General features: G+C 40.1%; 1 protein-coding gene across 4 annotated transcripts in view; it reads right to left on the bottom strand.

Annotated features, from left to right (window-relative positions):
- Window positions 1-25,040, bottom strand: part of tncb (tenascin Cb) — a 158,946-nt gene that overhangs the window by 76,810 nt on the left and 57,096 nt on the right. For 2 of the 4 annotated variants that reach the window (XM_072433003.1, XM_072433007.1), the window contains exons 1-2: window positions 8,102-8,167; window positions 7,662-7,859 (exon numbers count right to left, since the gene is read on the bottom strand). The gene's annotated coding sequence lies outside the window, so the exon portion shown is untranslated. Of the gene's footprint in view, window positions 1-7,661; window positions 7,863-8,101; window positions 8,168-25,040 lie in introns of those variants that run through there. The other 2 variants (XM_072433005.1, XM_072433004.1) reach the window with 2 other exon arrangements.

Genomic DNA, 25,040 nt, shown 5'->3' with positions numbered 1-25,040 from the left:
CCATTAGAAGCTAGTTTAGACCATAAACCCTGATTATTACTTTCTGTCCGGGTTTTGTTTCCAGATAATTGCTATCGCTTTACGACCCCTTATGTGTGTTTTGAGCCAAACGAAGCTGCCCCAGCGCTAAAACCATCCAGGAACCATTCAAATCTCAATTCACTTTTTACCACATTGTCTTCTGACTTGTGGGCCATCAATATTCTTTATGGCGCCTCCTCTTCGCACTGCTGTTCCCACTGTGTCCAGATGGAGAGGAAGCATACTCGCCATTGTCCCGGTTCTTTTTAACATGCCGGGTGCTGGTGACCTAAAGTTTATGGGCCTAACCTCCCTGTGTGGATCCCCCATGTGGAATCTGCACAGAACATCCACCTGCTGTTAGTTTCCAGACACTTGCAATGGGCCATATAATTCTACCGACTTCCTTTAGCTCTGACGCTACTCTGCAATTACTACAAAGATCTGACTGGCAGGTGTGTCCATGGCTAATGCCAAAGGTAAGTGGTTTCCTATTTTTAAAGCAGTTTTTGTCCCGTAGGCTTCTTTTGGGTCAGCTCCTAGTGAAAGGCTCTTTATGTATTACCATTATGAGCATTTTAGACGACTCGGCTCTCGTCTAATGGGAGTCGGATCTTAGCCAAATGAGAACTGGTTTGGTCCGAGGTTATACCTACTGTAGACTTGGTTTGTCCAGCTTCAGACACGTGTAATCCAGGTGTCCGGCTGCCAGCACAATGCTATACTCTTCACAGTCAGAAGGTTGCAGGTTCTACTCCTGTGTCTCCTCCAGTTTCCTCCAGGCTCCGTTCCTCCCCCATTAACACAATAGGTCAAATCTTTCAGCTAAGATCGTGATTAAGAAGATCTGAACATTGATGGATGGGTCAAATGCAGAGAATGAATTCCTCTCACAATGGATTTAACTTAAATTAATTAAATTATATTGGATTGGCACTACTCTTTTCTCCAAACAGCAGCTTTTCTGATTCCATCACTATTTCAGGGGCTTATGGGTGTCGCCTGGTGAGAGACAGATAGTCTTACCATGTAACTCACACCTCCGTAAGGTAATCGGGTGCAAGGGGGGTGAGCTAACCACTCAGCCAGGCACTGGGACGTGTCTCTGGGTTTATTTCAAAGGATTGAAGCCCTATATATAATATGATCATTTATCAGCATTCTTCTCTTTTATTCACATTTTTGATGTGTTCCTTTCACTTGTTTTCTTCTTTGTGTGTGAATTTCAGAGTAAACTTGCCCAGCTTCCTGAGCTTGTTATGTGATGTTTGCTGCAGTGACAGAAATATCCCAGTCAACAAGAGTCTTTGAAGGCAGCACACACTGACACAAAACCATCTGCCTGAACTTTGGTCGACCTCTGCAGTTGTAAATATCTAACTCAATAGTATTTATAATATAAAACACCTCTGTGGTTTAAATGCATTTATCGTAAAGAAAATTAATCTCCACGTGACGGAAGCAAAATTGCACCTCGAAATTTGCTATTGCCCTTCAGAAGAAAACAAAAGAGAGGTCACTTTGCTGCCCCCTGCTGGTGTTGTACTTATGCATTATATTAGTATTACAAATGTTGTTTTTTGTAACACAGTTAACCTATCAATCTACGCTAAATATCCTATTCACTTGTCATTATCATCTACTAACAAGTAAGCGCCAACGCCAGACCAAGTTACAGGTCAGGTCTGTGGAGAGGCGACCCGCTCACATGTATTTTTGAGAACTAAAAACACCTGTAATTCAATAAATGCAACACATCCCAGGCAGAGCAGTAACGTCTTCAAAGAGACGAGAAACCGTCCCTTTTGCATACTCAGCGTACTTCTATGTGTAAGTACAATCCTACGAGATTACATAAAGACGTCAAAGGAAATCCAAACAAGCTACAAGACGCCCAAAGCGCTGAGTAAACACATCAGTCCCACCGCGCCCGTGAGAGACTGCGTATTTCAGCACTTTCGACACCCGCTTTATCGAACACTTCCATTCACTGCGAGAGGCCAGACAGACTTATCCTTTTCCCCCCTTGTTTTCCCTGCTCAATCGGACGCGGCGTTTTGGCTGTGATACCGGGACATCTGTTTGTCCTTGTCGGCGCTGAATGGCCCGGAGCGTGTTGCGTGTCCAAATTGGGATTGCCTTGCATTCAAACACTTGTATGAGTCTGCTGACCCCCTCTCCGGCAGGTCGCCTCTTCATTGGTGCGGTGTTTTTCTTCTTCTTTTTTTGGGGACCATTTCACCAGATTTACATACTCTACATATGGGCCACACCGCAGCCTCTCCGCGGACGTTACGGCTCCTGCATTCCAATGTGCGGGGGGCGAGCACATGCGTCTAATGGCGGTGCGGTACAAAGACGCGACTGCAGACGTCCACTCCTCACATACGTGCGTTTATGTGCGCGGGGGGCTTCAAAACAGTCTGGGAAGATGAAAACAACTGTGGATTTATTCGATGGGATGCTCTTGGTAAGACGTGAGTAATCTGACTACTGACTGGGAGATTTGTTTAGGCAATTGTACAAAGAAGAAGTCAGAAGTAACCAATACAAACATGGTGACTGTCAAACATAGCTACGCTGCTATTGATTCATTTAGAAATAAGAGCTGAAAGAAGTGCTGGAACTGGGATCTGTACCGTCGCCAGTTAGACTTGGTTAAGCCCTTTACCAAACATGTTTAAAGAGGACATATTATGAATTTAGTATGAAACTATTCCGCACATGGATGGTCATTTCACTTTCTATTCATTGCAAATCGCAATATTGATCTTAAACGGCTTAATAATAGAAACAGGTCCGTTGACTTCCTGTGCATATCAGCCTCGCCTCTTCAACTAAACGCAGAGCAGTGGGTGGAGATAGGGGGTACGTGATAGCTGACATTTTCTGAGCGCTCGACCCTCAAATGCAGCACAATAAAGGATTACTCAAGCATGAATCTGTCAAAGGGATCAGTGAGTTCATTATGAGGTAACGCCTTTATAACAGCGTCAAAATCACATAAAAAAACCACATGTTCCCTTCAAGTCCAGGTTCTAGAATGGTTTAGTCCAATTATAGATTTATCCTTGTTTAAGTTCTGGCCCAATCTTGGTTGAGTTGTGGTTTAGTTCTTGTTTACTTGACGGCTTAACGTTGGTTCTGGCGTATCCCCCCGTTCATAAGGATACGAACCCCAACACGAAACTCATTCAACCCGACCAAAACAAGTCCGCGCGGCCGGCCCGGGTCACCGTCCTGAATGCGCACTGTTACGGCGCGTCCTCCGGGAGCGCCGCGGATGGCGCTAAGTGGGGTTAAACACTGTCAACCCTCTCGGCTCTCTTTGTGGGCCGGGCTCCGTGTAGCGTCGGGAGCTAACAGCTGTCCACACAAAAGCGCGTTTCCCACTACTCATCTTTGTGCCGAGTGTCAGCGTCATAAAACATTCATGGACCCGTCCAGATCTGGACCACGTCTGCCACGGCTAGATAATCAGCACCGATGCTCACGTTTCGTTGGGCGACGCGTTAAGCGAGAAAATTGGCGGAAGAAAATGGAAGGTGGGGGGGGGAGGTAGGAATTAAATCAGATAAGGATTCCGTCGTGCCTTTGCTCGCGCGATGCTTCGTCAAATGTGTCAAGTGATGAGTGGGTTCACCTCACTGTCAGCGCTTATCTCGCTGCCCACGCGCCGGCTCCTCGACATGGAACTGAACGTCTGTATCTTAGCTGCCTATAGATGGAGGGAGCTGGAAGAACATGGGGAGGAAAGTCTGGTTCTAGTGTGTTTCTATGCGTCCGACATGAGGGACGGGCGATATATCGGTTCCAGTATCGGATATATATGTATACAGAGCGATTTTCTGCAATAATTGTGTCTGCCGAAATCAGAAACAAATTGCAGATATTTGGTGCCAATATTATTATATATTTTTTAATTGTATTTTATTTATTACTTTTGAACAGACTGATGTGTACAAATGGGAATAGAAGAGCAATTAGGCAACAAATATGTTTGCTCAGTCGTAGAACTAATTATTTGATATCAAATAAAGACTTTTCGCTATTATTGTTGTTATTTGTTATTGTTTATTTATGAGTGAAAAGTTAATTTGTGAACTTAAAAAAGATTTGTGGATCTTACAATGGAAAATTACAAAATCGAAATATTGCTATTGGCAACAGCAGCAAGCCAAATATCAGATATATACCACAATGTTTCAACTTTTTCATGTAAAATAGTTAAGAAGGGAAATGTACACTTTGAGCTTTGGGCATTATTCATATAAAAAAGATTCTTATTTGTGTAAAAAGGCAGAACAAGCCGCAAAAAGTCCCCCAAAAATCCTATATAATACCAATATTTGGGATTAAAATGTAATATTGGGACAGTTTCAATTGAATCCACTTTTCTAATGACATTCTCATCCCTCTCTTCCTCACAAGACACTGATCTCTCTCTCTCTCTCTCTCTCTCTCTCTCTCTTTCTTTCCATCTCTTTCTCTCCTCCTTGCTCTCTTTTTTCACACACCCTCTTTAGCACTCTCTCACTTTCTCTCTCTTCTCTTCTCTTCACTCCCTTCTCTTGCTCACTCTCTCCAACACTCTCCCGTCTCTCCTCCCCTCTTGCTCTCTCTCGCCTTCTCCTTGTTCTCTTTTTTCACACACCCTCTCTGTCACTCTCTCACTTTTTGTCTCTCTCATTTTCCGCCCATTCTCTCTCTCTCTCCCACCTGCTCCTTGTTCTCTTTCTCTCCCTCTCCTTCACTCATCCCTTATCTCTCTTCCTCTCTCACCACTGCCCCAGCTCTAAAGACACCTCTCTCTCTCTCTCTCTCTCTCTCTCTTTCTCTCTCTCTCTCTCTCTCTCTCCTTGTCTCCCTTTCTCTCCTTGTTCTATTTTTTCACACACCCTCTTTAGCACTCTCACTTTCTCTCCTCTTCACTCCCTTCTCTTGCTCTCTCTCTCCTTCTCTCTCATGCGTTCTGTCTGCTTTTTCACACACTCCTTTCCTACCATCTCCAGCACTTTCTCTCTTTTCTCTCTCTCCCTCTCTCTCTCTCTCTCTCCTGCTCCTTGTTCTCTTTCTATTCTCTCCATTTCCCACCCTTTTCTATCGCTTCCCATTGTTTTCCCCCTCTCTTTCACTTTCCCTTCCATTCCCTCTCTCCTGCTCCCATCCTCTTTTTCACACACTATCTCTCTCCTACCATCTCTAGCACTTTCATTTTCTCTCTCTCTCTTTCTCCCGCTTGCTTTCTACTCTCTCCCTTTCTACCGCTTCCCATTTTTTCCTCTTTCTTTCTCTTTCCCTTCCATTCCCTCTCTCCTTCTTCTTCTCTCTCCTGCTCTCATCCTCTTCTTCACACACAATCTCCCTCTCCCACCATCTCTAGCGCTTTCTATTTCTCTCTCTCTCCCTTTTCTCTTCTCTTTCCAATTATCTCTTTCCTTGTTCTCTCTCCTGCAGCTTGTTCTCCTTTTCCCTCCCTTTCTAACACTCTCCCTCCCTCTCTCCCTCCCTCTCTCCCTCCCTCTCTCAGTAGCAGTAACATGTGTCAGCGCGAGCAGCAGCAGCAGCAGAAGCCGTGCTCAGTGGAGAGGTGGAGGAATCAAACTACAGACTCGGGCGCTCACAGCAGATGTCGCCCTCCAGCGCCACCGCCAGGCTCGCCGTCTGCTGGCACAAAACCACACTTAAACAGACTCAGATTATATCAGGAGAGGAATTAAGTCAGAGGTTCTCAAAACGCACAATGGATGGTGCAATGTTGAAGACCTTTGCTTAGTCCAGGTCTTTATGAGGGTTTGTCATACATTTTAACACCTTCTTTGACATGTTTTATTCATTTAGAGCTGGGTTTTACCTGCTTTTAGTTAGAGCTTGATAAGTTCTAGTTGAGCTCTGGTTTGGTCCTGGTTTTAACCTTGGACTTGGAGTTTGTTAAGAATTTTAGTCCTGGAACAGTTCTGGTTTAGTCCAAGTTTAGTCTTGATCGAGTCTTAGTCCTGGAGCTCTTCATCTGACAATCTTCAGTCCTGGTTTGGACTTGGTTTTATGCTTGGATTACTTGTTTCCCCTGATTTGGATCTTAATTAGACATGGTTTTGGATAGAACTTGGTTCGACCAATTTGGTCCTGGTACAGTTTGATTTAGTCCTGGCTTTGACATGGTTTAGTTTTGAATGAATTCTAGAGAATTCTTGGTTGAGCTCTCGATTAGACCTGGTTTAGTCCTGATATACTTCTGGTTTAGACCTGGTTCTGTCATTGGCAAGATCTGGTGTGGTTCTGATATTTGTCCAGTTTGGGTTAGGGTTAGGGTTAGGGTTAGTTTTTTGTATTGGTTTAGTCCTGGTTTCGTTCTGGTTTATACCTGATTTTAACATGTTCAAGAGCTCTTTGACCCCTGGTTTTGCCTTGGTTTTGTTAAAGTTTAGTCCTGCTTTAAACTTGGGTTTGTCTTGAATAAGTCAACATTTAATCCTGGTTTAGTTCTATTTTAGTACTAGATTTTGCCTTCCTCGTTGGTCTTTTTGCTTGAGCCTTCATTTCACTTTGTCAAATAAGCACTTTCAAACCCAAATATTTAGCTTGTTCGGTTTGGTCTGAAATATTCAAGAACCAGCAACTTGCACCAGTCTCTCTAACACGTGTATTTTTTGGGGAGGGTCCGGGGGGCAAAAGGAGCTAGCTAGTGGAAAAGTTACACTGTTAAAAAAGCATAATTGGCATCCAGGTGTTCGCAGTAAAGAGGAGAGTTACTGCGGCCTCTGAAGCCAAGCCAGTAAAACATTAGGTACGATTACAAAAGCTGCTTTGATGAATGAAAAAGACATTCTTAAGAGGCGCTAACAGCGGCCTAGGTAACCCATTACACGCAGGACAACCAATCAGAACCTTAATTATAGCCCTGCAATATGCCTGTTACGCTGCCAATCATAATGCACTTCTCTCTGTATCAATACGAGACAGCAAGCACTTACATACATACACCAGTTCATTAAACAAACAAATCCAATCAGCTGTAGCAAATATCTACAGGTGATGGTCAAAACTTGTAATAAAATTGACTGTATATTTAAAAAAAAAAAAAAATTATAGTTCGACAACAGAGCAATTTTTCAAAGAAGAATTCACGAAATGCTGAATAATGAATGAACAGTTGTGCAGTTGTGAAGTCAATGTGCAAGCTTTATATGAAATAATAGCAACCAAAATAGTAAAAATGAAGTGTGTCTGGGACGTAGTAGCTTCAAAAGGAACAGTAATAAGACTTTTTTTAACATGAAAATTACAACTTAAGTGCCAATTGATCAGCAACCTCATAGTCCCTGAGAGCATCAAGCCCAAAACACGTCTTTTCTTGTTGCTTCACACGGACAAAATGCTCACTCACTTGTTCCCATTCACTAAAAAGTGTCTCAATCCATTCAAAAGACACTGCTTTGGTGTCAACTTTCAAATACCAGAAAAAAATCCCGAACATGCATCTCACGCCGAGTCACATTTAAGTCCGTGAATTGTTTCCCAGTCATTTAAAACAAGTCAAAAATTCACCAAAAAGCCAACGTAAAGTCACTTCTCTTCCTAAACAGTTAAAAAAAACAAAAAAAACATCCTTATTCATTTGTAAAGAGGACAAAACTCACCAATGCAAAGCTTGTTGTCGGTGAAGAGATGCTGCGGCAAGCCTTATCACTTCTTCTTCTTCTTCTTCTTCTTCTTCTTCTTCTTCTTCTTCTTCTTCTTCTCGGTGCTCTCTATCTTTCAGTGCACCGGCAGCTCAGTCATCCTTGCTCCTGCCTGTCTCGTCTCCAAGTGCAAACTCCGACTCAGCGCTCCTTCCTCTGCAAGCGCCGGGAACGAGAGCGACGGAGCGAGAGAGAGAGTGAGGGAGACAGAGAGAGAACGAGAGGAGGGAAGAGGAAGAGGAGAGTCAGCCGTCGCTTTTCACTTAAAACTGTGTGGTCAAAAACTAGCCCTCTCTCTCTCTCGCTCTCTCTCTCTCTCTCTCTCTCTCTCACACACACACACACACACAATCTCTTTCTCTCTCTCTCTCCAACTCTAATACCGCCCCCCCACCCACCCATTCATCCGCGCACCCTCAGCGGCGGCAGTAGCAGGCAGCGCAGCATTGTGACTCAAAAAAAAAGTGTAGTGAAATGGGACGCCTCCAGGCTGGGGAGAGGAGACTGACAGAGAGACAGAGAGACAGAGAGAGAGAGAGAGAGAGAGAGAGAGAGGAGGTGGGGGGGTTGGTAGTCGCTGCTGGTAGAAGACCATTAGCGGCAAATTGCGGCAGGCGAGCCAATGGCTATAGAGATATGAGTGAAAGCGAGGGCCCACATTAACATAGCATTTAGAGAGAAAGTTGAAAGCACAGAGACAGAGAAAGAGAGAAAGAGAGAGAAAAAGTGAGTGAGAGAGAGAGAGAACAGGGGCTGCCCAGGGCTGGCTCAGTCCATGAAGAGGAAAAGGATGGCGTGGAGCGATGGGAAGAGGACTAATGTTAACCTAGAAAGAGAACGACTAGACAATGGTCTTTAACAACGGGGTTTTCGGGAAAAGTTTGGCGGCCGAAACGAACCAGAAAGCAGCAATAACGAAGCAAAGATGTGTTAGTTGTTTTTGAAGTGTTTTCTTGTACATTTCGAAACAAAAACAGACAGAACAAGACACAGAGAGCGAAAATTTCAAGAAGAAAAAGAGGAGTTTCTATCATCTCAGTAATCTTAATGTCCAAAGTGATCAGATTTGTCCCTGTCGTCCATTTTCACGTTATTTTCTTGTTTTTTGCTGCAGCCAAAAGTACATTTCACAAGTATCCATCTGTCGTGTATATATATGGAGTTTCACATCCGAGATACTTTGTTTTAAAGTCAAATGGAATGTCGCTGTTGAAGACGTTGATCTCAGTCATGTATGAATGACAGGCAAGTTTCTCCAGCAAGCAGTATTTCAGTGAATAATGTGTGGTCCTCCATTGAGAAGTATATATATATATATATATATATATATATATATATATATATATATATATATATATATATATATATATATATATGTCCATGTCCATGTTCCTTATCATTTACCACACAATTTCCATTAATTTGTTTTGGCAAATGAAAACCACTTAGATATGTTTGAGTGCCTGGTTTAAAGACATTTACCGTTACTGTTATTTACATTATTTCTTTATTCTTTACACAGGAAATTCAAAAGAGTTGCTTATTTTTCTGTTATTAAAATATAAAATCATTAGTATTTAGATCTGATGTCAGTTAATTATTGAAAATGTGTTCATTTTGCCTTCTTTCTGAAATCTTGAACATTCTTATGACATGGCATTTTAAAGGGTCCATAAACAGATAATAATAGGACTAAAACAGAATAAGACTAGACAAAAATAAATAAATAATCTAAAAAAAAAAAAGGAACTGATTTCATCTTGTTGAAGTTGAGGATTCTAAGTAATAATTGTCCAGCCACAGGTTAGTTCCAGGTTAGTCCCCGTATTGCCATGATATGTCCTCGAACACCAAGTCAGGACTAAACCAGTCAAAATCCAGGACTCATGCTTGGCCAACAAAATCCACGTCCAGTCTGGGATGTTATTTCCCTGTGTTTGACATTATATTGAACTCAATGAAATGAAAAATGGACCAGAGATTACCCCAAATGTTGATGATTTTGTTGTAAAAGAAATAATGTTCTAAGTAGATATATTTGAAATGCACAAGTGGACAAAGCAGCTTGTTTGTAGTATTTCTGAGATAAGAAAATATATACGGAAAGGTCTTTAAAAACATTTTATTCTTTCTTTCTTTCTTTATTATAATAAGTAACTAAGTCATAGTAAGTCATAGTAAGTAAGTAGTAAGTAATCAATCAGTAACCAAGTAAGTCAATAGTATCACATACAAAAACATTTAACGTTGCCAAATATTTAAAAAAGAGCCAGGGTTTCTCAGGAGAGTTTACTCTGGGTCGATGTCGATAATGTTACAAAGCTTGTTTTCCTCTCTGAGACAGCAGGGGGCGATGACGGACACTTCAAACGCCCCGATAATACATATATAACCATCACAGGGACTTACAAAGGCATTCAATAAGGTGAAAATGTTACTTAGTTCTGCTTTAAATATAAACCGAGGCTGGGCAATATGACTTTTTTCCACTCGTATCACAATTTTTTTAATAATGTCTCAATTTAATTCGGTCATATTAAAAGCAAATTAAAATTGCTTTGAATATTCATTTCCTGAATCTATATATTACGGTTACGTCAACCGCCCATAATAGGTCTCCTTTAAAAAACAAGTTACATTTCTTCCCCAAAAGTCTAAACTCTACTCCAAACTACACTTTCATTGACAGAAGATGTTTCCACAAGCACGTATCACAATCAGAAATGACAGAATCTCATTTAAAATTCGGATTCTTTGCACAGACTTATTGTGTAATCATTTTTAGATGTTTGATTGTTTTTTGGGCAGTAAATAAGACGATCAGGATACGGACTCTTCTAACGTCTTAGTGGTCATCCTCCCAAAGCCGCCCGCCGTGTTGTAAAGTGATCCTCGTGCACTAAACATCAGCGTGTGCAGCGCGGTCTTGATTAGAGCCTCTCGCGGCGGCTGCCATGTGCTGCTGGTTGTAATTACTTTCAGTTCTGCTCTCGGTAAAGCGCAGTAAACAAGAACAACTGTCTCAAATAAACAAAAGTAAAAACACAAAGCGCTGGAGCCCATTCAACCCCGCGCAGCTCCTCTCCCCGCAGTGCTTCAAAGCTCACTTCAAACAAAAGAAGAGGAGGCGCAGTGTGACCCCTGGACCGCCGTATGAGGGGGACACACGGAGCTATGAACGTTAATGTCTTCAGGTGGGTCGTCCAGACACAGCTTTACCTTGAGCCACAGATGCCCGACAGAAGGTGAAACGTTTGATTCAAGGCTGGAGGACTCTGGTAATGTCTGTTTCCACCTACCCCCTATCTCCGCCCGCTGCGCTGTACTTACAGGAAGCACGATCGTTCAAAAGGTTCAGACTCCTCATAGGTCCTGGATAGATTTAAAGAATGTCACGTTGCTATTTATGCCATTAAACAGAAACGTCTTCCAAATGGCTGCATTGTAAAATATATATAAAGAAATATAATAGTAAGTAATTGAACTAAAAAATTTAAAACCATTACATATATAATAAAAAAATAATAATAAAAACACAAATGAACCACACAACCTTTCACCATGAAGAGGCGGGGCTTATCATTTCTGGACCCATTTCCATTATTTAGCAGTTTTGGATCAATATCGTGGTTTACGTTGAAAAAAACGCTAAATCATATTTTTTGTAAGTTATATAGTTGGGAAAAAACATACGGCAACATTTGACAAAAAACAAAGAACTTAAATAAAGGTAAATAAAAAACAGTTTTGCGTAGATTGTCTAAGTCGATTATGTTTTGGTACTAAAGCCCTCAGTTTGTATGATAATCAAAAATGAATGCACCGCCACCACATTAATTCAGAATTCCACAATTGTCACATTTATCTTTTAGGCAAAACTCCACTTTAACAACCACATATTTGTCAGTAATTAAGTGGTAATTGGCATGCTAGTTAGTGATACTTCAGCTATTTATCAGTATATATAAATCAATTATTAATGCCTTTAATTAATGAAAATATTGTATGTACAGTTGCGTTAATAATGCCAATTATTTTCACCATTCAGAACATAGACATGAAAAAGGAAACACAATATTGGCCTGTTGCTTCCTGAAGTTGCCCAAACCCTCTTGATTATGAATTACGTTCCAACTGCAGCAATAGGGAAAAATACACGCGACTGGATCCAGATTTCTAGAAACTTCCCAGACCGGCTTGATCTTATGACGAGGGATCCAACTGTTTTTAATGTCTAGGGTTCAAAAGATCTACCAACAATCGAATTAATCATCTTTTATGCTTTCGACTGCTTGTTAACCATGTGATCCTTAAACTTAAGAGTATTTCGGGATTCCGGCATTGTATGATCTGACTGTTGATTCTATTTTATTTTATTTTACTGTGTAGGTTGTCATTATCGGTTCAGTCATGTGAAAGACACGTAAGCATTAAATATTCAATGCCTTTTGCCCGTACAACCTCAAACACTGAAAAGCTATCATCCATTCAACGCTAAAAAGCTGCATTTTTCCCTTCTGATCAGAACCCAGTTTACTACATCCATTACGACACAGCTGCACGTAAAAAAAAGAAGAAGAAAAAACTACACTTCCTACAGAACAAAACAATTTCAAGTCGGAAAAATGCATCACCAACTTATACAAACGAGCCTTTGGGGAAATTTCCAATCTAAGGCGCTGCTCGCGTTAATAAAGACGAGACCGGGGACGATCCATAACGCTGGTGGGGACGGCAGTTTGCAGGAGCCGTTCTCAGCGGGGGAAACGAGTCGGGGCCCAGTCGAGCAGAAAAGATCCCCCTCTAATCCTATATGCGGCACAATGGAACACATGTAGCACGGCCATCCAGCGATAAAGAAGCAAATTCAATGACTGGAGGGGCCCAGAAATCATTTTACGTCCTCGCTCCCCGGGGAGAATTTCTATGAAGAGGAGGGGGGAAGAGAAAGGGCGCTTCTAATGACTTCGGGTGTGATGAAACGATGAAGATGAGCTGATGGTCTGAAAAGGGAAGTGAAGAAGACTGTCGTGGCCAAATTAGCGTAATACAATGGATGACCGTGCTTTTTCCATCGATGGGGTTTTAATGGAAGTAAGCGCTGTGGCCTCACAGCAAGGAGGTCCTGGGTTCGTGGGGTTTGCGTGTTCTTCCCGTGTTCGCGTCGGTTAGCGCTGCGTTCGGTCCAGGTGAACGGTTGTTGTGTTCTTGGCAGTGGCGGAATGGCGGAATTTTGTGACATAAGTGTGAGAAAAATACACAAGTAAAAGTATCACATTCAAAAATAGTACCTCTTTAAACGTATTTTTTTTTTTTTTTTCATGGTTTTTTTTCATGTTTTTTGTGATGGAAAAAAAGAAAATGTAAAGATTTTGAGTGTCTGGAAAAGAGACACCTTCGAATACAATGATGCATTAATCAATCAATCAATCAATCAATCAAATAAATGTATTTATAGAGCACAATTCGTACAAAGCGCAATTCAAAGTGCTTTACAATGTTATTATTATTATTAAAAGGGAACAGATAACATAAGATTGCTCTTCTTTCTGCTCCTTTTAATTCATTACTTGTGAAACTGTATGTCACTGATTATAAATACATATATACATAAATAAGTAAATTAATAAATACAATAAAAATGTAATTATTATTATTACAATGCCTAGACTCAGTTGACTAAATGTGTGTTTTAGAGTTATCACAGATGATTTGAAACCATGAAATCCAGACATTAAAGGTGCACTATGTAACTTTTCTGTTCATGGAGATGTTACCTGCAATTTCCCACTTGAATAACATTTATTCAGTTACATATGTTGTTTTATTTATCCAAAATACCTTGATTAGACATTATTACTTCGAGCAGAGTCACCTCTCCACAGATCTGACCTGTATCCATGCAATGCCACCTGCTAATCGCTGAGTTTAACGCTATACTGGACGTTACAGACAAAGCCATCATCTCCATGGAGACAAGAAGGTGGTGGAACAGAATCAAATTAACCCATAATACTACATACATCACACAATCATAACACTTACGCACAATTTATGAGTCAGATTATTTATTGATTTGAGCGTGCGTGTCGATATTTAGCCATTTGTACAACGATAAGTGAAGCATCCGACAAAATAAACACAAATGTTCACTTCCCCCACTGCAGGAAGTGAACAAGCCCCCTGCTGGTCACTTCACCGAGAAACAGGTTGTGATACAGCCCCTTTAAAGTGAGCTATCGAATGTTGCTGCGCTGGAAAGAGGGAAACGAGTGTCGCTTCTTATATGACTATAAAGACTGGACATATAGCGCCGTTTTAAAACTGTGGTAAACGCCGCTTCCCTGCATCTGTTCTCCTTCACACCTCCACTCGTCTCCGCAGACTTCAGGGAGAATTGTAATGGGACTTCTACTCCTCCTCCCTGTTTGTCATCGCACACACACACACACGCACACACACAAACACACACACGCACGCACACACACACACACACGCACGCACACACACACACACACACGGTACTGTACGTGTATACCTGTTCTGGCAACTCAAGCGCACACCTTTGATTTCCCACGACATTCGCCAGAACCCACCTGCCTCATCCTCACGTGTCATCCACTCTGTGCTCCTGCCAAAGAAGCAGGCGGACTGCTGGAGGGAAGCCATTTTGTTTCCATTAGAACAAAACAATGTTCACTTAAATCGACTGTCATTCCGCATGCACACGCGAGTCCGACAGGCCAAGGAAACATGCCAAGGAAACCGAGGGAGAACGAGAAAATGACAAGCTGTTTTCATAACACTGTCTCGAAAGTTGGATGCGTTTTGAAAGTTAAAGGACAAATATGATGCATTATTTGTATTGTCATTGGTGTTTTCCCATGCCAATACTTTTACTTTTGGCTCCATCTACTACTACTGCGGAAGGAATTCAATAAGTGGGATAAACAAATGCAAGCCTGCCACTGACATGCTAATGTAGCCACGGAGCTCGACCTGTGACATCATAGATCAGTGAAATGAAAAGCTCTGAAAAGTTAAAAGGCACGACAAAGGCAAACCAGCTCTGTGGTACGGGTTAGACAAAAAACACATGTAAAACTTTAAATTAGGCATATGTTGTACTAACTACATTAGGCTTTATGTTTAGGTAACATGTTATTGTGGGGTGTTACATTGGGCTTTATGTTTAGGTAACATGTTATTTCAGGGTGTTACATTGGGCTTTATGTTCAGGTAACATGTTATTTCAGGGTGTTACATTGGGCTTTATGTTCAGGTAACATGTTATTTCAGGGTGTTACACTGGGCTTTATGTTCAGGTAACATGTTATTTCAGGGTGTTACATTGGGCTTTATGTTTAGGTAACATGTTATTTCAGGGTGTTACATTGGGCTTTATGTTCAGGTAACATGTTATTTCAGGGTGTTACACTGGGCTTTATGTTCAGGTAACATGTTATTTCAGGGTGTTACATTGGGCTTTATGTTCAGGTAACATGTTATTTCAGGGTGTTACATTGGGCTTTATGTTCAGGTAACATGTTATTTCAGGGTGTTACACTGGGCTTTATGTTCAGGTAACATGTTATTTCAGGGTGTTACATTGGGCTTTATGTTTAGGTAACATGTTATTTCAGGGTGTTACATTGGGCTTTATGTTCAGGTAACATGTTATTTCAGGGTGTTACACTGGGCTTTATGTTCAGGTAACATGTTATTTCAGGGTGTTACATTGGGCTTTATGTTTAAGTAACATGTTATTTCAGGGTGTTACATTGGGCTTTATGTTTAGGTAACATGTTATTTCAGGGTGTTACATTGGGCTTTATGTTCAGGTAACATGTTATTTCAGGGTGTTACATTGGGCTTTATGTTCAGGTAACATGTTATTTCAGGGTGTTACACTGGGCTTTATGTTCAGGTAACATGTTATTTCAGGGTGTTACATTGGGCTTTATGTTCAGGTAACATGTTATTTCAGGGTGTTACATTGGGCTTTATGTTCAGGTAACATGTTATTTCAGGGTGTTACACTGGGCTTTATGTTTAGGTAACATGTTATTTCAGGGTGTTACATTGGGCTTTATGTTCAGGTAACATGTTATTTCAGGGTGTTACATTGGGCTTTATGTTTAGGTAACATGTTATTTCAGGGTGTTACATTGGGCTTTATGTTTAGGTAACATGTTATTTCAGGGTGTTACATTGGGCTTTATGTTTAGGTAACATGTTATTTCAGGGTGTTACATTGGGCTTTATGTTTAGGTAACATGTTATTTCAGGGTGTTACATTGGGCTTTATGTTCAGGTAACATGTTATTTCAGGGTATTACATTGGGCTTTATGTTCAGGTAACATGTTATTTCAGGGTGTTACATTGGGCTTTATGTTCAGGTAACATGTTATTTCAGGGTGTTACATTGGGCTTTATGTTCAGGTAACATGTTATTTCAGGGTGTTACATTGGGCTTTATGTTTAGGTAACATGTTATTTCAGGGTGTTACATTGGGCTTTATGTTCAGGTAACATGTTATTTCAGGGTGTTACATTGGGCTTTATGTTCAGGTAACATGTTATTTCAGGGTGTTACATTGGGCTTTATGTTTAAGTAACATGTTATTTCAGGGTGTTACATTGGGCTTTATGTTCAGGTAACATGTTATTTCAGGGTATTACATTGGGCTTTATGTTCAGGTAACATGTTATTTCAGGGTGTTACATTGGGCTTTATGTTTAGGTAACATGTTATTTCAGGGTGTTACATTGGGCTTTATGTTCAGGTAACATGTTATTTCAGGGTGTTACATTGGGCTTTATGTTTAGGTAACATGTTATTTCAGGGTGTTACATTGGGCTTTATGTTCAGGTAACATGTTATTTCAGGGTGTTACATTGGGCTTTATGTTCAGGTAACATGTTATTTCAGGGTGTTACATTGGGCTTTATGTTCAGGTAACATGTTATTTCAGGGTGTTACATTGGGCTTTATGTTCAGGTAACATGTTATTTCAGGGTGTTACATTGGGCTTTATGTTCAGGTAACATGTTATTTCAGGGTGTTACATTGGGCTTTATGTTCAGGTAACATGTTATTTCAGGGTGTTACATTGGGCTTTATGTTCAGGTAACATGTTATTTCAGGGTGTTACACTGGGCTTTATGTTCAGGTAACATGTTATTTCAGGGTGTTACATTGGGCTTTATGTTTAGGTAACATGTTATTTCAGGGTGTTACATTGGGCTTTATGTTTAGGTAACATGTTATTTCAGGGTGTTACACTGGGCTTTATGTTTAGGTAACATGTTATTTCAGGGTGTTACATTGGGCTTTATGTTCAGGTAACATGTTATTTCAGGGTGTTACATTGGGCTTTATGTTTAGGTAACATGTTATTTCAGGGTGTTACATTGGGCTTTATGTTCAGGTAACATGTTATTTCAGGGTGTTACATTGGGCTTTATGTTCAGGTAACATGTTATTTCAGGGTGTTACATTGGGCTTTATGTTTAGGTAACATGTTATTTCAGGGTGTTACACTGGGCTTTATGTTTAGGTAACATGTTATTTCAGGGTGTTACATTGGGCTTTATGTTCAGGTAACATGTTATTTCAGGGTGTTACATTGGGCTTTATGTTCAGGTAACATGTTATTTCAGGGTGTTACATTGGGCTTTATGTTTAAGTAACATGTTATTTCAGGGTGTTACATTGGGCTTTATGTTCAGGTAACATGTTATTTCAGGGTGTTACATTGGGCTTTATGTTCAGGTAACATGTTATTTCAGGGTGTTACATTGGGCTTTATGTTCAGGTAACATGTTATTTCAGGGTGTTACATTGGGCTTTATGTTTAGGTAACATGTTATTTCAGGGTGTTACATTGGGCTTTATGTTTAGGTAACATGTTATTTCAGGGTGTTACATTGGGCTTTATGTTCAGGTAACATGTTATTTCAGGGTGTTACACTGGGCTTTATGTTCAGGTAACATGTTATTTCAGGGTGTTACATTGGGCTTTATGTTCAGGTAACATGTTATTTCAGGGTGTTACATTGGGCTTTATGTTTAGGTAACATGTTATTTCAGGGTGTTACATTGGGCTTTATGTTTAGGTAACATGTTATTTCAGGGTGTTACATTGGGCTTTATGTTCAGGTAACATGTTATTTCAGGGTGTTACATTGGGCTTTATGTTCAGGTAACATGTTATTTCAGGGTGTTACATTGGGCTTTATGTTTAGGTAACATGTTATTTCAGGGTGTTACATTGGGCTTTATGTTCAGGTAACATGTTATTTCAGGGTGTTACATTGGGCTTTATGTTTAAGTAACATGTTATTTCAGGGTGTTACATTGGGCTTTATGTTCAGGTAACATGTTATTTCAGGGTGTTACATTGGGCTTTATGTTCAGGTAACATGTTATTTCAGGGTGTTACATTGGGCTTTATGTTTAGGTAACATGTTATTTCAGGGTGTTACATTGGGCTTTATGTTTAGGTAACATGTTATTTCAGGGTGTTACACTGGGCTTTATGTTCAGGTAACATGTTATTTCAGCGTGTTACACTGGGCTTTATGTTTTGGTCTTATGCTATTACAAGTAACACCGCGCATTACCTTGTACTTAAAGAAGTAGATGCAATAGATCAAGTGTAGAGAACAACATTAATCGTTACTATATTTTATTACTTTTTTAATCACATTTTGTAGACGCACCTTTTCACTTCAAATTTCCTTTCCAAACATGGCCTTCACAACCGTCCCAGCACAATGATCTTCCAGCATGCCCCCGTGTTTTCTGAGCGCTACCTCGGGACCAGCCTATTCCCTGCATTATGAATTATGAATCAGCGCTAATAGGCTGTTCCTCTGCTGTTTAACTTACCGTCTGCTAGTCAAGGCTGGTGTCTACGTCTACCTGTCATTCTCCCGTATTCTCAACTTTTCACCCATGACCACATCCCATTACTTAATTTGATAGGGATTTGTCAGTAACTGGTGTGACTGGTTGTAGAGATCCAGCCCGGCCGGCTCTATGTCCAAGTGTCCCTGAGGACTTAACCCGCTCCGTCCTGCTTGAGTGCTGCATAATGGATGAAGCGCAGACAAGGAGGGAGGAGAGGAGAAGGGAGAGGGCGAGAGATGGTCCTTATTACCTTCTGATATATTTTTAATGAGGTAAACAGGTCTTCTTAGGTCACCTGCGAACCCACAGGCAACTGCTCTGTCCGACCTGTGTACACTGTAAAACAAAACGAGCAATTCTGTTGGGAAAATGTATAATTCTATCAACATGTCATAACTAGGATGTGAAACTCCAACAATGGAAACGATAGATGGATACCTCTGGAAAGTACTTGGATTACAGGGACAGAGTCGACTCTCAAGGACTGGACAAAATAATATCAGAAATTATAAAATTAAAAAAATTAAAAAAAATATATATAATGTCTATAAATATAACTGAAATTCATGCTGGACCGTGCTTTCAAAAAAGACAAATTGTTTTAGATAATTAGCTCCTCTTTTTGTTTTGTCGTTTTACTTTTCCTGTATTGTTGTCGTTGTTTTTGTTTCTGGTTTAAAAAAAGAAAGAAAATGGAGCAAAATAAACAAAGGAAGCTTTTACATGGACAATATTTACATTTATCAAAATAAATGGTCACATTTATATAGCGTTTAACATTTATATTTATTTATTCTACCAGCAAGGTACTCAGAGCGCTTTACATCAAGGAACCAGTCACCCATTCACTCACACACCAGATGTTCGCAGACACTGGGGGCGAGTTGGGTTAAGTGTCTTGCCCAAGGACACAACGGCAGTATTCACATGAGGCAGCTGCGATAGCACCACCAATGCGATCACCAATTTGGATCAGAAGACGAGCACTCTACCACTGAGCTACTGCCGCTCAAACAAGTGTTTTAAGGATTCAGTTTTTTCACATTTTGGTGCTCAAGGCGATTATCCTATCGGTGAGCAGAATAAGCTCCTCAATTGCCAGATAGGGCTGGGCCATATCACATTGTTCAAGATGTATTCTAATTGCTTTTAGGACAGTATGGAATTTTCGAACATTGCAGCTGATTTTCCTGGCAGTTACAAATGGGGAGCGAAAAAAGATTGCAGCTGATTGCGAACGCGAACAAGTAGAGAATTATGCTGTTTGTATTATTATTTTCATCTTTTATACCAGGACATTTTTAGATCATATGCCCTATGTAATGCCAGATCCAACAATAATCATATAATGTGTTCTCAGAAAATGGAATCAAAGGTTTAGTTCTACTGCCATTTGTAAACCAGTAGAAGCACGTGATCCCGATTACATTTAACACATAATTGCGGTTGTTTATTGTATATTACAGGTAAAGCTGAAATCCGGATAAAACAATACCTGAAACAACACATTTCATCCTATTTCTTTTGAGATGAATGAACTTGAGTTGACTTTTGCAGTGCACACCTCCCTGGACCGTATCACTGCCCGCGCTGACATCCTCCATGGCTGCAGGGGGCTCCACGGCATAATTAGGTCTCACTGTCATTGACACCCACAAAGTCCCTTCACCTTTCCTTCAAGTTCGATGCCACCAATTACGCACACATCCCATAATACCCGCTTCAGGCAACCTTCAGCACTGCACTGTCTCCCCGGTGACCACGCTACAAACATAATTACTTTACTGCATAGATATAGATTTATAATTGATTTACTGTGCTTATGAATTCTGTTTCAAACACTGCTTGTTTAAGGGTATAGCCGTTCAACCTCTGACCGGAGGGTTGCCGGATCAGATCTCGCTCAAGGTGAATTTTGCCTTCTGTAACCGTTAAAGATGTGCCAGCATTTCACACAGTATATATAATTATACATTTCAAAATGGTGTGATATGCAAAAATGTGCATTTCACCTCATTTTAAAATATTTTCTTAGTCGTTGTTCTTGGTATAGTTCAAGAACACCCGTCTTCACCTATGTTAAACAAAACAATTTGAAAATATATGATCTAATCCAATCTAATTCACTTTATTTATATAGTACATTTTATAGACTGAAATGAAATGAATGAAAAACATGAAATGCACCGTAATGATTCAAATAAATACATATAATACCATCCATCCATCCATCCATCCATCCATTTTCTACCGCTTGTTCCCTTTCGGGGTCGCGGGTGACTGGAGCCTATCCCAGTGACTTCGGGCCTTAGGCGGGGTACATCCTGGACAGTGGCCAACTTGTCGCAGGGCCAACACAGAGACACAGACATTACAGACAGTTCACGCTCACATTCATTCACTAGGGCCAATTTAGAGTCACCAATTTTACCTAACACATACATGTGTTTGGACGGTGGGAGGAGCCGGAGAACCCGGAGAGAACCCACGGTAACACGAGGAGAACATGCAAACTCCACCCAGAGAGATCATGTGATGTTGGTCTGGTCCGGGAATCGAACCCATGATCTCCTTCTTGGGAGGCAAGAGCGCTAACCGCCTTTGCCACCGTGCATTGTATAAATACATATAATACCATAAAATATATTAGTAAAATAAATAAAAAACCCAAACAGTAAATAACTCATCTAAAACAATAAACAGTGGCTAACGACAAATAGAATAAAACTATAAAAGACTAAAAACAAAATAAGTAATATTATATTATAATAATGACAAAATAAAAACACAGAGAACCACACAAATCATGTGGTGTGTTAAAAGCCATAGAATAAAACTGTAATGTGCCGTGAGTTCGAAATATATATATATTGAAAATGCTGTTAAAATGGCTTGTTTAGACACTTTTAGGGGTGGACAATATTGACAAAATGAATATCTCAATCAGTTTTGTATTACTATTATTATGCTGACAATATTTTATCGTTAACAATTCTTCAGCAATGTGCTAGTAGAAGTTCAACTAATATATATAACCATAAAATTAACCACAAAAGGACAGAAATATTACTTTACAACATTGGGAGATTAGACAAGCCAATTATATATATTTTCTGAAACATCTCCCACCTATAATCACGCTTATCCAACAAGACCCTTGTGGGTTAGTAAGAACGTCTTTGTGACACATTTAGCATAAACTATGAAAGGACCATCATTCACGCTGTCACCGCTCCCATCCTCATACACATGTCCTAGAACGTATTGTCATTTCAAGTGGCAGCAACATACAGGGCTAACAACACGGACAGAATAGCACCGCGCTAATTATTCATTCAGCGAGTGAAAGGTATCACAACTGCAATGCTGCATAATGGATAAAGGCTTTGAATGGCATCCTGCACGGGCTTAAAGTGATGCTTCAGGTTGACCATAAGAGCTTTGTTGTTAGGAAAGAAATTGTGTTTGTTGCATTTGATTTTATCTAAAATACTGTGATTATTGTGGAAAAGTAAATTTTTTCTGCCATTGCACATATACAATTTTATGTGTATATATATATATATATATATATATATATATATATATATATATATATATATATATACACACACACATACAACCAAACTCACATTTGTATTATTAAGACTTTTTTTTTTTTTCAAATAAATAATTGGGGGAAAAAAGAAACTAATTCAAATGTACTTTTCTCACATTTAAATAAACAATATTAGAAGTCACTGAGGTGCTGCTATTGTGGGACCTACAAAACCTGACCTAAAGTGTGCAGACCTTTGGAGACTTTGTGTTGGTAAAATGTGTTATACAAATAAAGTTGTATTGGATAAAGTTGTATTTGTTCTATTTTAAGACCCCCCCATGCCCTTGACAATGGTGCCGGACCACCCATAGACTTTATTGCGGCATGTGTCCATATAAAAGACCAATAAAAGCCCAATAAACACCCTGAACAACACGTACGAGGCTTGTTCCTGTGCTGTGGTCCGCGACCTCTGACCCTATAACAACTTTGCAGACACCTCTGTGCTGCTACAGTTGTTAGCCTAGCCTGTTAGCGCCCTTTAGCCCGCCCACTGCACTTGACAACTGTTCTCTCGCTAATGGACTGCTAGTATCGACACCTCCCGTATATGGATATGGGATAGAACAGTCGGCATCCGAGGGAACGCTCGCTAACGGAAGCAATCCATTCATTATAATGTAGAAGAGCTGCTCCGTCACCCACTGTTCAACAACTACCAGAGCAAATGCAGACTTTAGGTCATATGTTGTAAGATTGACTAATGGAGAAGAATTAAACAGTCCCACGATCCAATGCGGGTTAAATGCTAAGGCCACCTGCTGCATTTAAACATCTACAGACAAATTCATTGACTTTTCTAAGGTCACACTACGTCGACAACGTTGGTTAAGTCTCAGTTGTGACTCAGCTTGAATTATTTGTGCTTGAAATACACATAATTTGCCAGGAAATGTCTTATAAGTGGCAGGTAAAATTACATTTCCTATTGTATCAACAGGTCATTTTCACCCACACCAGGACATGTCCCCCACTATAACAACTGTTTATGTAGACAAACTCAATGTTATATTATTAATACCATGAAAGAGAAACAAGTGTCTAGGATCATTACAGTCATTTCTTACCTCAGGGTTGTCATTATAAAACTGTTATGGACCTACTGTAGAATTATATATCAGTTTGCTGAATTATTTCTTCATATGCACACGATTCAAACATTCAAATGGAGCATGTGGCTTTATACCAAGACAAAGCACAAAAGATCCATTCATTTAACATATACTGAACAAATTGTGTGCCCTCAGCAATTTTGGCTTGGTAAAACAATATTTGAATTGTATCGAGCAAAGATCTACTCTAAACTAGACCACGGACTTGTCCCTATTAGCAAGACATAATAATGCTCTTGTTTCCACATACTCACTCTGATGCCACTGTGCTATGTATATTTTCATTCGGACAACAAAAGGCTTATGTTTTAGCTTAGGAACATAAGCTCGTCCACTGTTCAAACAAACTCAGGTCCAGCGGCAGAACATGTTCAAATAAGCAAACTGACCACATCGTCCAGAGAGGGAGAGATAACCGCCGTCAATGGGACTTTTATGACCAATGCCAATACAAGAGGTCAATTTGCAATGTTATATAAAGTCCTGTGGCTTAGCGGATAAAGTTGATACATTAATGGACAAAAAGGCGTCTGTCGGGGTTTGTGTTTAGACAAATAAAAACAACCCGATTTTTGTGAGATCGTTTATGTTACTTTGTGTATACGTGGTTTGTCTTAAAAATACAGAAATACATTTACATTTTAGTGTGACTGAAACTAAACCTGCATTTGACCAGGACTAGAATTGGTCCAATTCAAGATCAAACCAGGATCAAGATCTAAAACTAAACTCTCGTGTGTAAAAAAGACCACACACTTTACTATGATAATAAACAAAAGTTGTTCTAAAGCTAGCGCCACTAGCATCAGCTGTTTCCTGTCCAGAGTAAAACCACTCACTTTGAGATGACAAAGAAACAAGCGGAGCACTGCACTTTAAGTTTGGATGCACATCCAAACTGTGTATCTATCGTTTTTTTAATACGGTGCAGTAGAGCAGTTAAAAGCTTTTAATGCAAAGAAAGTTAACAATAAACTGCACAGGAAGTGCGTTTACTGTAGAATCTTCTGCAGCTTCACAGACTCTTCCAGCGTGGATTTAAAAACACTCACGTGAGGATCTACACTCACTTAATGTATTCTTCTTATAAAGAATGCTTCAAACTGTATTAATAGCAATGTTTGTGGACTGGGTGCCATTGAATTGGACAAGGATGAGAACGCTGTACTTTTACTTTAGCTGCACGAGAAGTGAGTAATATTTGTTTTTCCTGTTGGCTGTTCTCCGTGTTTGTATTCTTCCTGTGTCCGTAATTCCATGTGCTTCTTTTTGCTTTATGGGTGGTCAATTTGGTAGTTTTGCTGATGTTTTATAGTTACTATATCATAGTGCAGCATTTGTCATGTGTTCCTTCCTTTTCAGTCCCAAATCATTTGTGGAAATGCAATCAGGGCTGAGTGGAGACTAATGGAAAAACGGCATTGGTATAAACCCGGCGTTACAGTCACTTCTAAGAGCCGTGAATTACTGCCAAAACACAAACAAAAGCTGCGTGACGGGATTCCTGTGAGCACCACACTTTGCCTGCTTTGCTCCGGTGTCCTCATAGTCTGGTTTATGACGGCGTGAAGGAGATAGAATTTATGAGGTGCTGAAAAGATTGAAAAGAATTAAAGCTGAAACACCCATCTTTTCTTTCTCAATAATTAGGAAGTTTTGTTTTCATCCCCCACAAAGTGCATTCTAAAAGAAAACCGGAAAAAAAAAT

Source organism: Eucyclogobius newberryi, unplaced genomic scaffold (genome assembly GCF_026437365.1).
Source record: "Eucyclogobius newberryi isolate DKJ021-1_F unplaced genomic scaffold, fEucNew1.0.hap1 SCAF_6, whole genome shotgun sequence".
In the NCBI taxonomy this organism is placed as follows: domain Eukaryota; kingdom Metazoa; phylum Chordata; class Actinopteri; order Gobiiformes; family Gobiidae; genus Eucyclogobius; species Eucyclogobius newberryi.
This window is presented reverse-complemented; position numbering and strand designations above follow the sequence as displayed.